General features: G+C 38.6%; 2 long non-coding RNA genes across 4 annotated transcripts in view; one reads left to right on the top strand and one right to left on the bottom strand.

The window, feature by feature from the left end:
- The window catches only part of LOC147359199 (uncharacterized), a 214,661-nt gene that overhangs the window by 127,702 nt on the left and 72,749 nt on the right, over positions 1-14,210 (bottom strand). The window lies entirely within an intron of this gene.
- LOC147359200 (uncharacterized) overlaps positions 7,937-14,210 on the top strand; it is a 29,653-nt gene continuing 23,379 nt past the window's right edge. The window contains exons 1-2 of one of the 3 annotated variants that reach the window (XR_015140621.1): positions 7,937-8,205; positions 11,171-11,247. This is a non-coding gene — a long non-coding RNA (uncharacterized LOC147359200). The remainder of the gene's footprint in view (positions 8,206-11,170; positions 11,248-14,210) is intronic. The other 2 variants (XR_015140620.1, XR_015140619.1) reach the window with 2 other exon arrangements.

Raw genomic sequence — 14,210 nt, 5'->3', positions numbered from 1 at the left:
TAAGCCCATGCTTCTTCCAGTTCTCGCTGCTCTGGTCCTACTTTCTGTATCATTGCAGGTAAAACTTCTGCTCTGGCCTTGGACATCACACTGGGGTCAATTCTGCTCACCAGTACTCAACAGAAAATCAAACATCTGCAGGGCCTAGATTGGACCTGGGGTGTAGGCTTTTCATAGAGGTGTCAGCTTCTTTTTTTATTAAGATTCTTATATTTTTAAAAAATGAACTTCTGGTGGAAGTTTAAAACACTGCTGGATGTTTGAGCTCCAGAGACTTACTACTGCCAGCACCATTGCAACTGATTTTCTGACATGTCATCTCTTCCAAACTCATGTAGGAAACAAATACATGGTCACTCACCTCTTCTGTTACTCTTTTCCATGATAGGATCTTAGATATGAGGCTCTTTTTGTACATGGTGTTGTCCTCAACTCCAGAAACTATAATACACTGGCTTTAGAGACACATAAGTTAAAATACAGCCAGAAAGTAGAAAAAGCTAACCGACAAGATCTTGAAACCCTTATATAAGGTTACCAGACAAAGTGTCATAATAGTATCAGTTATCATAAGTAGCATCACATGGTAGTCTTTTAATAATCTTTAACAACATTATATGCTTAGGATAGACTGGATGACCAAGAATACAACTCTCCAATATTACTGAGAGTGATATTGTGTCGTGTGAACACACTTGCATGAAGCTTTCTAACTGAGGAAGAGACACAAGTACCCCCTGGATTGTAGATGAGTTGGACTGAATAGAAAATGTATAGAAAGGGAGAGAGCTGGGAAAGAGACACAGAGCTGAAAATCAAAACAGCATGAACATCAGATTCTGAGAAGTGAAATCCAGTAGGCAGTCTGAACATCTTTCCAAGACAAGAATCATGAGGTCCCTAAGGTCACAGGAAAGGTGTAAAGACATCTGTAAGTAATCCCAACACAGAGTATCTCTGATATGCCCTGGAGAAATCATATGTACAGCTTTAAAAATGGTGAATTAGAGGAAGTACTCTCAGAAGAAGTGTCTTCCCATACAGAGAACACAAAGAACAACATGCCTAATACTCATTCAATTCTTTTTAGGAAAATTTGGGAGATTCTTAACAGCACTTGGGATTCAGTTATCTAATCATATCCATTATGATTCAGTTATCTAATCATATCCATTTAACAGTTCTTTAAATACACTTGTCTACTTTCTCTTTTCCTTCCTTCATCCCTCTCTTCCACCCTCCCTCCTTTCCTACCTTGTTCAACAAATATTTATTCAATTCACATTCTACATTTGGAACTTTGATAGGTCATTCATGTCTTTATGCACTATTTTCCCAACATAACAGCCCAGCCCACACTCTTTGGTGTATATGATTATACTCAATGGATCTTAAAGTCATACAGCCTTGAATTGAATTGAATTGTATTGAATCAAATTGAATTGAGGAATTGAATTCAACTGTGAATCCAACTTGGGAACATTACTTAATCATTCATCTGCTATACTTTTTGATAGTTACATATCCATCTCCCAGGTGTGGGATAAATTTTAAATGAGACAATCCATGTATAAAATTTAATATTATACCTGACATACAGTAATTGCTCAATAAATCTTAGTTGTTATTATCATTATTGTTTTTAAGATTCATCATGGCCTCATTTTAAACCTCTATGAACTAGCCCCTAACATTCAACTAATCTTCCTCCAAGGTCCCAGAGCATCCCATGTGTGGTCAATACAGGGATGTATCACTTATATTTCCCTGAAGAAAGAACTTCCTTCCCAGCTTACAGGGATGATGGCCATCAGAAAGTCTTTAGCTGATAGAGAAGACCTTTTCCAAGGCCATGACCTTCCCAGCGTACCCCTATATCCAGCCACTGAGCAGAGTAAGAGATTTAAAGACCCAGCCTAGCATGGAACAGCTCTGATGGGCGATTAATACTTGCTCCAGAATGTTCTGCCATGTTGGTCAACACTTTGGCAGATGGGCATCAGTTTGACTTTTTCCCCTGCCCAAGCCTGTTTCCACCCCCCATTCTTGCACAGGTGTTCATCACAAATAATAAATATCTTGCACCCACAACTCCCATATCAGCACCTGCTTTTAGAGAGTCGAACCTGAGACCCCACAGTAGCTGTGTTCCATTCATTTGCCTCCTGATGGACTGTCTGATCCTTGAGGACAAAGGAAGTCCTATTTAGTTCTGTATACCCAGCACCTAGCTAGTGATGATTATATATTAATGCTGAGATATGTGCTGAACTTAGTTGCTCAGTCATATCTGACTCTTTGCAATCCCATGGACTGTAGCCTGCCAGACACCTCTGTCCATGGGGATTCCCCAGGCAAGAATACTGGAGTGGATTGCCATGCACTACTCCAGGGGATCTTCCCAACCCAGGGCTCGAGCCCAGGTCTTCTGCATGGCAGGCAGATTCTTTACCGTCTGAGCTACCAGGGAAGCCCTAACAATAATTATATAGGAAACACTCAGTGAGGAGTTGTACGTTGAATGAATGAAAAATAAGTAAGGAGTTAGCTTGAGGGCTTCCCTGGTGGCTCAGATGGTAAGGAATCTGCCTGCCATGCAGGAGACCTGGGTTTAATACCTGGGTTGGGAAGATTCCCTGAAGAAGGAACTGGCAAACCACTCCAGTACTCTTGCCTGGAGAATCCCATGGACAGAGGAGCCTGGCAGGCTACAGACCATGGGATGGCCAAAGAGTGGGACACAACTGAGTGGCTAACCCTTTCCTTAGCTTAAAAGAAAAGCTATTTTAAATGTGTTCAGGAAAATTGAATCACCATAAAAATGATTATTCTGTTTCATGTTAACTTAAAATGCTTCCCGTGAATGAAGCAGAAGTTTTTTTAATAAACTGTATGTACAGAGGTAGAGGAAGCAAATTTTATCAGTGCATTCAACACTGCTCTGGATAGAATCCTCTTAACCTTTTAACAACTGCAGAAACTTTCTTTCTGGTGCTTACTATATGTAGTTGGAGGAATCAAATAAGAACAATGTATGTACGACATCTGGTGGCTCCCAGATAATGTTACATCGACCTTGTCTGGAGTCTGAGCTGCACAGCTTGGTGATCATATTAGTCTGAACCTTTTCTTACATTGAAACCCTCTCCAAGATTAACATGGTCTGCCAGTGCTGGTAGAATGGGAATTATTAAATTTACCAAAGATGCCAGTCGTGATGAACATTAACAGCCCTATTCTTTAAATCCTTTGATTTATATTGTCTTCAGAATCAATAATCATTCATCCAATTAAACGTTCTTGGTCTGGGCCTCTGGCCAATTCTGTGTCATAGGAGGTGATAAGACCCATTAGCTCTAAGCCTTAAATTAACCAGCATCAGACCCAAGGGAAGAATGTTGCACAAATGACCCACCTCCCTTCTAATTCCAAACTTTCATGACTGATGCTAGAAAATATCTTCGTTAAACTGCTGCTTTTCTGGTCAGCAGGACAGACTTGGCTGTTAAAAGGAATAAAACTTAAGATCTCATGATACTTCTTCAACTTTTGTAAATGGAAGTTAGATTTTAAAAAGGTACATTTAAAAAATCAAATGTTATGTGACCTAATATAAACTTATGCAGACATAAAGCATCTAGAGGTAGGAAGAGTAGAATAAAAATCATAGAATCATTTATATGCTTTGGATGATATTGTTACAGTAACACAGTCTGGTGACCAACACATTGACTTGATTTTTAAAATATTCTGAAAAAAGGGAGAGCAAACTTTTGATTTATTAACAGGGAGTAGGACTAAAGGTGAGATTATGTTTATTTGTGTAATTGTCTCTTTCTACCCTTGATTTTGTATGTATTCTTACAGCTTTTGTTGAAAAGATTTAAGTAGTTAATAGATACGTAGATGATACATCCAGGAAACTGGGAGAAGAATCAAATCAGACTTTAGGAAACATTTGCTAAGTAGCTGCAGATTCTTTAGGAAACAAAAGAGATCCAGTAAAGTTAGGTTAATGTTTGGTGCAGTTCACACAGATTTGAGCATATGCTACTTTGTAACGGGCTAAACTGTAGACTTTTCTTTGAACCACAAATCCTCAAAAATAAGAACTGATGAAAAGGGTCAGCAAAGTTAAATCACCATGGAAATCCAGGCAGTTTTACACTCTTCACTTTCAAAGTTGACAAGTGTCATTGGGTTAAGGTCAACACTGGTATTCAAATAAGAATGTAATCTACTTTCCTTATAACTAAAGCCTAACAAACATTTTTAGAATATTTCATTAATGAAAATTTCAGCATAACCTCAGTCTTTTGAATTTTGTTCTACTATCAATAAACATGAAGACTTTTTCTCCAAAATGATACTGGAAGAGATCTCTTTATTGGTTTTCATCTTGGCACATGAATTGGCTAAATTAAAATTACCAGAATTTATTGAACATGGATTTAGAGAAAAGCCAGGAAATTTTCTGGGTCAGGTTACCTCAAAGCCTATTTTATTCTACTCATTTCACCATGACTTGTGTACAATCTCATGAATACAGAGGTGACTATTAACAGTTTGTTTAGTCAAGAGATGATGGAACAGTTTTTGTGATCATTGCCTCCTTGAACCCATGCTAGAAGTTCATGGATTAGTAACCTTGTCCAGATATGGACATTTGTGTGTTGGTTTTTATCATGTTTTTATTTATCACACCATTAGTAATGTTGAACTTTGAATTTAAAATCTTTTTCAAAAATTACCCTCATTTCTTCCTGTTGTAAGCATCTGTAGAACTGGACTGGTATGAGATTGTATCTCATTCTCACATGCCTGAATTTATCTTATTTAGAAAAATTTTAGTATAAAAATGTGGTGTTTTAAATGTAGCTAATTGATGACCTCATGAAAATCAAACCCTAATTCTTTTCCTAATTAATTTTCTATTGGAGTACAGTTGCTTTCCAATGTGTTAGTTTCTACCATACAGCAAAATGAATCAGCCATATGTATACTTATATCCTCTCCCTTTTGGACTTTCTTCCCATTCAGGTCACCACAGAGCATTAAGTAGAGTTCCCTGTGCTATAAGTACATTCTCATTAGTTATCTATTTTACATATAATATCAATAGCATATAAATGTCAGTCCCGATTTCCCAATTCATCCCACCTTCCCTTTCCCCCCTGGTATCCATACAATTGTTCTCTATATCTGTGTCTTTATTTCTGCTTTGCAAATAGGACCATCTATATGGCACCCCACTCCAGTACTCTCGCCTGGAAAATCCCACGGACAGAGGAGCCTGGTAGGCTGCAGTCCGTGGGGTCGCTAAGAGTCGGACACGACTTCACTTTCACTTTCACTTTTCACTTTCATGCACTGGAGAAGGAAATGGCAACCCACTCCAGTGTTCTTGCCTGGAGAATCCCAGGTACGGGGGAGCCTGGTGGGCTGCCGTCTATGGGGTCGCACAGAGTCAGACACAACTGAAGCGACTTAGCAGCAGCATACCATTTCTCTAGATTACACATAAACTTGATTCTAATTTTACCATCAAAATTCCATAAATGCAGATCTAAAAAAAGAAAATATGTGGACATGATTATTTTAAAAAGAATACGTACAAAAATCCCCACCTTGTTTCTATTTTTAATGTATTAGCATTTTATAAAGTAGATAAAAGAGATCCAGCACAAAAATGAGCTAGGGACAGGATGCATGCTATAAAGAAGAGGATCAAGGATCTAGGCAGAGCAGTCAGCATATGGGAGAGTTGAGTGCCAAATGATAAAGGAACCATCAACTGGAAAACTGTAACAACAACCACAGGGGCTGGAATTCACCTGTCAGCTGGGTCTCTGTTATGGATCTTTCCCTTCCACTTGTGAAACTACATGCCCTAAGACAACTTCTTAAATATTTCTGTGCCTCTTTTCTGCTCTGTAAAATGCAGGTAATAAGTACCAACATCTTGGAGTATTACATATGACAGTTCTCATAAGGCACTTAAAATGTGGCCCATAATTGGCATGTGAGACATGGTAGACATTATCATTATGAAAAAGGATTGTGACAGATCAAATATTAAACAAAATTCTAAAAAATAATAATTAGCAAAGGCCTTCAGATAATAATTGTGAGGTTGAACAGAATGAAATTCGATATGTTAAAGGAAGAGAGCTTTTTCTTCAAAATTAAGGGGAGAAGAAATTGTTCTTTTGCAGATTAAATGAATATATGTAAATCTTTAATCGTTGGAAAGTATATAAACAAATACTATTTGTCTTTCAGTGTTATTAATGGTAGTGGTAAACATTAAATTCTATATGGCCAAAGCTTGGAATAAAATACCAAGGATTGAGCTTGAAAAAACAAGCAGAATTCTTGTTAAAAAATGCCAACTTCCTCTTCCAGCATTTTTATGTGAACTAAGGGAAATGTTTATTGTCCACTAGAGAGGTTCACAGAGAAATGTCCATATTTAAGTTCTTTTATCAAAAAAAGAGAGGAAATTATTTGAGGGAATAAAAAGTGTGAGGGTGGGGGTAATCCATGTTCACAATGGAACATGGATTCCAAAGGTTGTGTAGGAAATGACAGAGTATTGCCACAGTTGGGGGAAGAGTGAAAAAATAGTCAGTAGTCAGGAAGACCAGAATACTACTAAAGATAAATGGAAAATAGGAGAAGGAAAAGTCTGGGGAGAGAAAAATAAGTACAGAATTAAATCATCTCACATGCCCTATATTTGGTGCAAATTATATTGGTTTTGAAATTGGCTGAAGTTTCCAGACACTATCTGAGTTGGTCTCAGGGAAATAATGAAGGCCACTGGAGTGGGTAGCCGCTCCACTCTCCAGGGGATCTTCCCAGCCCAGGGTCAAAGCCAGGTCTCCCACATTGCAGGTGGATTCTTCACCAGCTGAGCCACAAGGGAAACCCAAGAATACTGGAGTGGGAGCCTATCCCTTCTCCAGAGGATCTTCCAGACTCAGAAATCAAACCAGGGTCTTCTGCACTGCAGGCAGATTGTCTACCAACTGAGCTATCAGGGAAGCCCAGTGAAGGCTCAGGAAGGCTGGTACCAATCGCACCAAATGCACAGGACAGGTGAGCATCAGACACAATGCCATGTGTTCCCTAATCCCCGTCTGTCTTTCCTCCTGACCTCACAGCTAGATCCAGTTTCCACCATGTCTGGCAGTGAGATGGTGCAAGGAAACTGAATTATGCCAAACAGGGTGTGGAAGTTTTATGCACATCATGAACATCATGTACACTGTTCTTGCACTAGCTCCTTTGAAAAAAACAAACTATGCACCCTTTTCTTACCTCTTCCCTCATCTGCCAGCTGTATACAGAGGACTCGGGAAGACTCTGGGGCTCTGGGGGAGGATGCAATTATTATTTGGAAAGGGTTTGAGCCATATAATGACAGTGTGGATCCCAGTTGTCCCATATTAAAACCTTCATTTCACTGTGTTAGGAGCAAAAAAGACAAGCTTTCATTGTGCCGAGACATGGAGACTTTATGAATGTCAGTAAGCATCCCCTGATGAGAACAATGAATAAACCCCTGGGTTTGGCAGAGTGTAAGTAATTGATAACCTTGAATAAATTTCTAAAGAATAGCGAAATTGAAACCATAGTTGCAATACATTCAAGAGAAAATGCAGACACACAATTGCTTGGGGAGTTTTGCTGTGAAAGCAGAAGATTATATATAATACACACACATACAAACATACATATGTGTATAAAAACAGTAGCCAATTGATATGTATATGAAGGGTACAGTAGGTACAATAATAATCCCCCCAAGAGATCTACATTCCAGTCTTCAGAACCTATGAATATGCTAAGTTACCTGGCAAGGGAAAATTAAGGTTGCAGAAAGAATTAGGCTGCTAATCAGCTGACCTTAAAGTTAGGAAATTTCCAGGTGGGCCCAATTAAACACATGAACCTTTAAATAGGGGAGAAGGCAGCAGAAGACTCAGAAGCGGAGGGAAGATGCCCTGAGAGGGACTCGATGGCTATTCCTGGCTTTGGATATGGAAGGGGGCTGCTGCTGCTGCTACTAAGTCACTTCAGTCAACAAATAGCTCAAACTGAGGGAGATGGAATGACAAGAGGCCTCTGGAGGGAACACATTCCCACTGACACCCGGTTTCAACCCATTGAGATGCCTTTTGGACTCTGACCTCCAAAACAGTAAGATGATAAATTTGTACTAAGTTTGTGGTAATTAGTTAACAGCAACTCTAGAAATTTATACAGGAGAGAAGCTCATTATAACAAAGGTGACCCAAAATAACATGTTTAAGAATATACTTTATAAGGAATTATTGCTTCTAAATGAAGAAAATTACAAAATTTTACTGCAAATTGTAAAAGAAAATCCGAATAATTGGAGAAACATCAAATGCTTCCAAATAGGAAGGCTAGATACTATAAAGTTGGTCAGTGTTCTCAGACTTAGGAATAGCTTTAATGCAATTGTACTCATACCCTTCAAGGCCCTATGTATCACTCAGGACTAATATATCTAGCTTGAACTAGACTTTTTAAGTGATTTTTGTTTTGGAATAGTAAGTAAATTAGAAAACATTGAGAATTTGTATGCTCTCGGACTCTCATCTCTGCTCTCTACAAATTAATGTCATTGCTTTCTGTAGCTGACTTGGTTTATTTCTACTCTTGAGAGGGGGAGGGGAATGGCTTCCCTGCAAAATAGTCATTAAGCTCATTGGTCCAGCCTGTCACATATCTGAATGGCCTGTGTGGTTAGAGGTATGGGGCATCATAATTAGCCTAATCAAGGACACTTGACAATCTGGTGGCCAGAGAAGGTGGGCCTGTTACCAGAAGAAGGAGAGATACAAAGAATAGGTACTCAGCATAGAACTCTACTTCTAAAAATCTACCATAGGAAGTAAAAGTGCAGAAAAAATACTTATGGAAAATGTTTTTCATCATTGTATTATTTATAAAAGTTATTGAAATGATCTAAATCTCCAACAGTAATAAGTAGTAAATTAAATTATGGTCTACTCACACGATGAAATACTTTGGAGTCATTAAAAATATTTTCCATGAGTTTTTAGGACTGATAGAATTCAAAATCCATGGAGAAATACTCATAAAATATTAAGTTAACAAAAATGGAATACAAAAAAAGTACATTATGATCCAATGTTTCAAAAAAAACTCTATTTAATTCACCAAATACTAACAATATGTATGTATAGATAATGAGATTACATTTTTCTTTAGCTTTTTCTGTATTTCCTGATAAATAGCCTAAAGTAGCTTATACAGCTTATAAATTGACCTATAAAACTGCCTTTGTAAACTGTGCAAATATGCAGCAAGGGTAGGCAAACACGTCTCTTGCTACTAGAACCCAAGGCTCTAATCCAGTGGCTCTCAAGTCTAATCAGGCATCACAACCACCTTATTAGAACACAAATTGCTGTGCTCCGTCCCAAGAATCATCTTCTGATTCAACAGGTCTGTGGTATGAACTGAGATTTGCATCCATAGCAAGTTTCTGTGTGATGTTGATGTTAAAGGTCTGGGCATCATTGTTTGAGAACCACTGTTCATCGTATCTGACTACATGCAGTTCCTTGAACAGACTGCTTCTATGCACTTCTGAGCATTCATCTAACTTCTCCTCCTTCAAACCTCAGCTCTACCACTGTACCTTCTTGCTTGCCTAAATCCTCCATGTTCAAGAATCAGCCAAGGTACAACCTTTCCTGAGAGGTTCATTCCTTAAATTTTTCATCAGGATCAAGTGCTTTTCCCATCTGCTCTCAAAGCTCTCAGAGCTAACTTCTATCAGCCTCCCCCAGGGTCTGCAAGTCCCTAGTTATAACCCCTAACGTAGTGATTAGTGAACGAATGAAACTATTTTTTTGATCTACAGTTATGTAAGGTCCTTCTCATTGCTATGCAATTAAATTGTAAAAATCAGTAAAACTGAGGCTAACAGTGTTTAGCTTACCTTTTCAAGGTCAACCAGATAGTTAATGGCAAGGTCAAGTCTTGACTGCAGGTTACCTTGTTGCAAGTCCTATATTTTCTGTTTTATTTCTTGCTGTTCCCCAATCATAGATGCTGTATGCTACACATCTAAACTTTTATGTTTCCAACATCCACTGCAGTGAGATCAACTTGGTTTAAAAAAAATGGATCTGAAGCCTGCATCCTCACAAAGAGCCACCAGTATAACAGGAAAGAAGACAAAAGGGAAATGATTCTTGTTTTTATTTTATTTTGCCTCTGTTAGCGAAATTAGGTGGTTTTTTTTCCTGGTAACAGTTTTATTAAGAGATAAATTACCTATTACACAACTCACTCATTTAAAATGTACAACTCAATGATTTTTCAGTAATTCTGAGTTGGTACAAACTTCATCACCATTAATTTTAGAACATTTTTATTATGCCCCCCAAAAACCAATTCCCATTAGCTGTCACCCTCCAGCCCTATCCCTCTAGTTCTAGACGACCTCTGGTATCTCTCTAGAGATTTGCCTCTCCTGGGCATTTCATGTAAATGGAGTCATGAAATATGTGGTATTTTGTGACAAGCTTCTTTCACTTGGCATAATGGTTTCAAGGTTCATCCATGTTGTAGCGTGTATCAATAATTGGTTCCTTTTAATTTCACTGTATAATATACACCATATTGTATCTGTTCACCAGATGCACATTTGGGTTGTTTCCACATTTTGACTATAAAGAAAAATGCTGCTACAAATGTCTGTGTACCAATTTTTGGTGGGCATATATTTTCATTTCTCTTAGGTATACAACTGAAAAAATTAAAGTTGCTGAATTACATAGTGACTCTATTTAATCTTCTGAGGACCCTCAGGCTGTTTTCCAAGATGATTGCCTCACTTAAATTAGTTTTTTTTTAAGTGTATTTGTTCAAACATTTAGTAAGTTTTATTTGAACTGTGAGAAACCTAATTAAACCAAATACTCACTTTTGGGTCAGTTATGCATTGTCAAATCGATACAACTGTAATCCCCTGGGTCTCTGTAGGGTAGGGCTTCTAAATCATCACTCTCCCACCCTGCCCCGCCCCACCATTTCTCCAACAAGGTCCATCCATCAGCTATGGCTGATTTATCATTTCACTCAGTGCTTTGTTGTTGTTTAGTTGCTGAGCCATGTCTGACACCTTGTGACCCCGCGGACTGTAACCCATCAGGCTCTTCCACTGATGAGATTTCCTAGGTAAGAATACTGTAATGGGTTGGCATTTCCTTCTCCAGGGGATCTTCCCAGATCAGGGCTTAAACACGTGTCTGCTGCATTGCAGGCAGATTCTCTACCACTATTTCTGAAAGCCTGAAGTAAGGCCTAATTGAGCAGGAATAGAAGTTATATGAGAAATTGAAACTACTCTTATATGAGTATTTTCATACAAGAAATTGCAGAAGCCTTCATACAAGAAATTGAAAAAGCCTATTTTCATACAAGAAATTGAAACATGTGTGTTTGTTCAACCAGCAGACCATGTTTGACCCTGATTTTTCACTGGTAATTATTTGTTGCCTCTTGATGTATTTCTGCTGAATTTATGGAAAGTATCACTCCATTAGAATCTGTTTCCCATTGAAAAAATATTTACCTATGATCACATAAAGATTGTTCTTTTATTCATGTTTCAATTAGGCTTTTCTGTAATCAGTTAGGTCTCTTCTAAAAGAACAGAACTCTGAGATCTTGTATCCTCAGGAAGTAACTCATCATTCCTTACCAGAACTGCTGGCCTTGGGCATCATCTCCTGGGTTTATTTGGTTTGGGCAAGAATTGTGCCAAGGTTTTAGTTTAGGCCTCTTTTTTATGTGAATTCTTGGGAATACTCATATTCAGTAGGAAGAATGAATTCTCAAGTGGTGTTTTTTTTTTTTTTTTAAAGACATGGTATGATGCTTTCACAACAAGGGCTTCATTTTTAAAGATGTGTTTCTTTGAAAGAATCCTTGATAAACAAGAGTGGGAGTGAGGAGGAGGCCAGTTGGACTTTGGAATTGGTGACTCTTTGTTTTCTGGAGTAGGAGAAGGAAGGAGAAATAGGGAAGTTTTCCAGACTATTCCAAGATGTGGCATTTGCCAGGATCTGTAGATTTCCCTCGTTCTCTCCTCCCTCAAGACGTGGCACCAACATGTCTTATTAGTTGCAATCAGTCATATAGAGGCAAACCAATTCCCCAAATAAATGGGTATGAATGAATAGAAAATCTATTTTGCAAAATGTTTCAAGTTAGGAAAGAAGTGGGGAGGGCAACTTATAAACCTATTACATTGAGATTTAAGGTCTATTTGTTGTTGTTCAGTCACTAAGTCGTGTCTGACTCTTTGTGACCCCATGAACTGCAGCAGGCCAGGCTTCCCTGTCCTTCACTATCTCCCAGAGGTTGCTAAAACTCTTGTGCATTGAATTGGTGATGCCACCCAACCATCTCATCCTCTGTTGCCCCCTTATCCTCTTGCCCTCAATCTTCCCCAGCATCAGGGTCTTTTCCAGTGCGTTAGGTCTACGCATCAGGTGGCCAAAGTATTGGAGCTCCAGCATCAGTCTTTCCAATGAATATACAGGGTTGGTTTCCATTAAGATTGACTGGTTTAATCTTGCTTTCCAAGGGACTCTCAGGAGTCTTCTCCAGCACCACATGTTGAAAGCATCAATACTTTGGCACTCAGCCTTTTTTATGGTACAACTCTCACATCCATGCGTGACTACTGGAAAAATCATAGCTTTGACTCTACTGGCCTCTGTTGGCAAAGTGATCTCTGCTTTTTAATACACTGTCTAGGTTTGTCATAGCTTTTCTTCCATGGAGCAAATGTCTTAATTTCATGGGTGCAGTCACCATCTGTAGTGATTTTGGAGCCCAAGAAAATAAAATCTGTCATTGTTTCTACTTTTTCCCATCTATTTGCCATGAAGTGATGGGCCCAGATGCCGTGATCTTAGTTTTTTGAATGTTGAGTTTTAAGCCAGTTTTTCACTCTCCTCTTTCACCCTCAGGAGGCTTTTTTGTTCTTCACTTTCTGCCATTAGAGGGGTATCTTCTGCATATATGAGATTGTTGATATCTCTCCTGGCTATCTTGATTCCAGCTTATGCTTCATCCAACCGGGCATTTTGCATGATGTACTCTGCATAGAAGTTAAACAAGCAGGGTGACGATATACAGCCTCGATGAACTCCTTTCCCAATCTTGCACCAGTATGTTGTTCCATGTCCTGTTCTAACTGTTGCTTCATGTCTTGAATACAGGTTTCTCTGGAGACAGGTAAGGTGGTCTGGTATTCCCAACTCTTGAAGAATTTCCCACAGTTTGTTGTGATTCACACAATCAAAGGCTTTAGTGGAGTCAATGAAGCAGAAGTAGACTTATTTTGGAATTCCCTTGCCTTTTCTATAATCCAGCAGATGCTGGCAATTTGATCTCTGGTTTCTCTGCCTTTTCTAAATCCAGCTTGAACATCTGGACATTATCAGTTCATGTATTCTTAAAGTCTAGCTTGAAGGATTTTGAGCATTACCTTGCTAACATGTAAAATGAGTGCAGTTTTAAGGTAGTATAAACATTCTTTGGCATTGACTATCTTTGGGATTGGAATGAAAACTGACCTTTTCCAGTCCTGTGGTCCCTGATGAATTGTGTAAATTTGCTGGCATATTGAATGCAGCACTTTCGTAACATCATCTTTTAGGTTTTGAAATAGCTCAGCTGGAATTCCGTCATCTCCACTAGCTTTGTTTATAGTAAAGCTTCCTAAAGCCTACTTGACTTTACACTCCAGGATGTCTGGCTCTAGGTGAGTGACCACACCATCATGGTTATCCTGGTCATTAAGACCTTTTTGTACAGTTCTTCTGTATATTCTTGCCACTTCTTCTTAATCTTTTACTTCTGTTAGGTCCTTGCTGTTTTTGTCCTTTATTGTGCTAATCTTTGCATGAAATATTCCCTTGGTATCTGTAATTTTCTTGAAGGTATCTCTAGTCTTTCCCATTGTACTGTTTTCCTCTATTTCACTTTCATTTAGGAAGGCTTTGTTATCTCTCCTAGCTATTCTCTGGAACTCTGCATTCAGTTGGGTATATCTTTCCCTTTCTCCTTTGCTTTTCACTTCTCTCTTCTCAGCTATTTGTAAGACCTCCACAGACAACCACTTTGCC

The sequence above is a fragment of the Bos grunniens genome, chromosome 14 (assembly GCF_055505025.1).
Source record: "Bos grunniens cultivar Pamir isolate PY7600 chromosome 14, Bosgru_T2T1.0, whole genome shotgun sequence".
Taxonomy (NCBI): Eukaryota; Metazoa; Chordata; class Mammalia; order Artiodactyla; family Bovidae; genus Bos; species Bos grunniens.
This window is presented reverse-complemented; position numbering and strand designations above follow the sequence as displayed.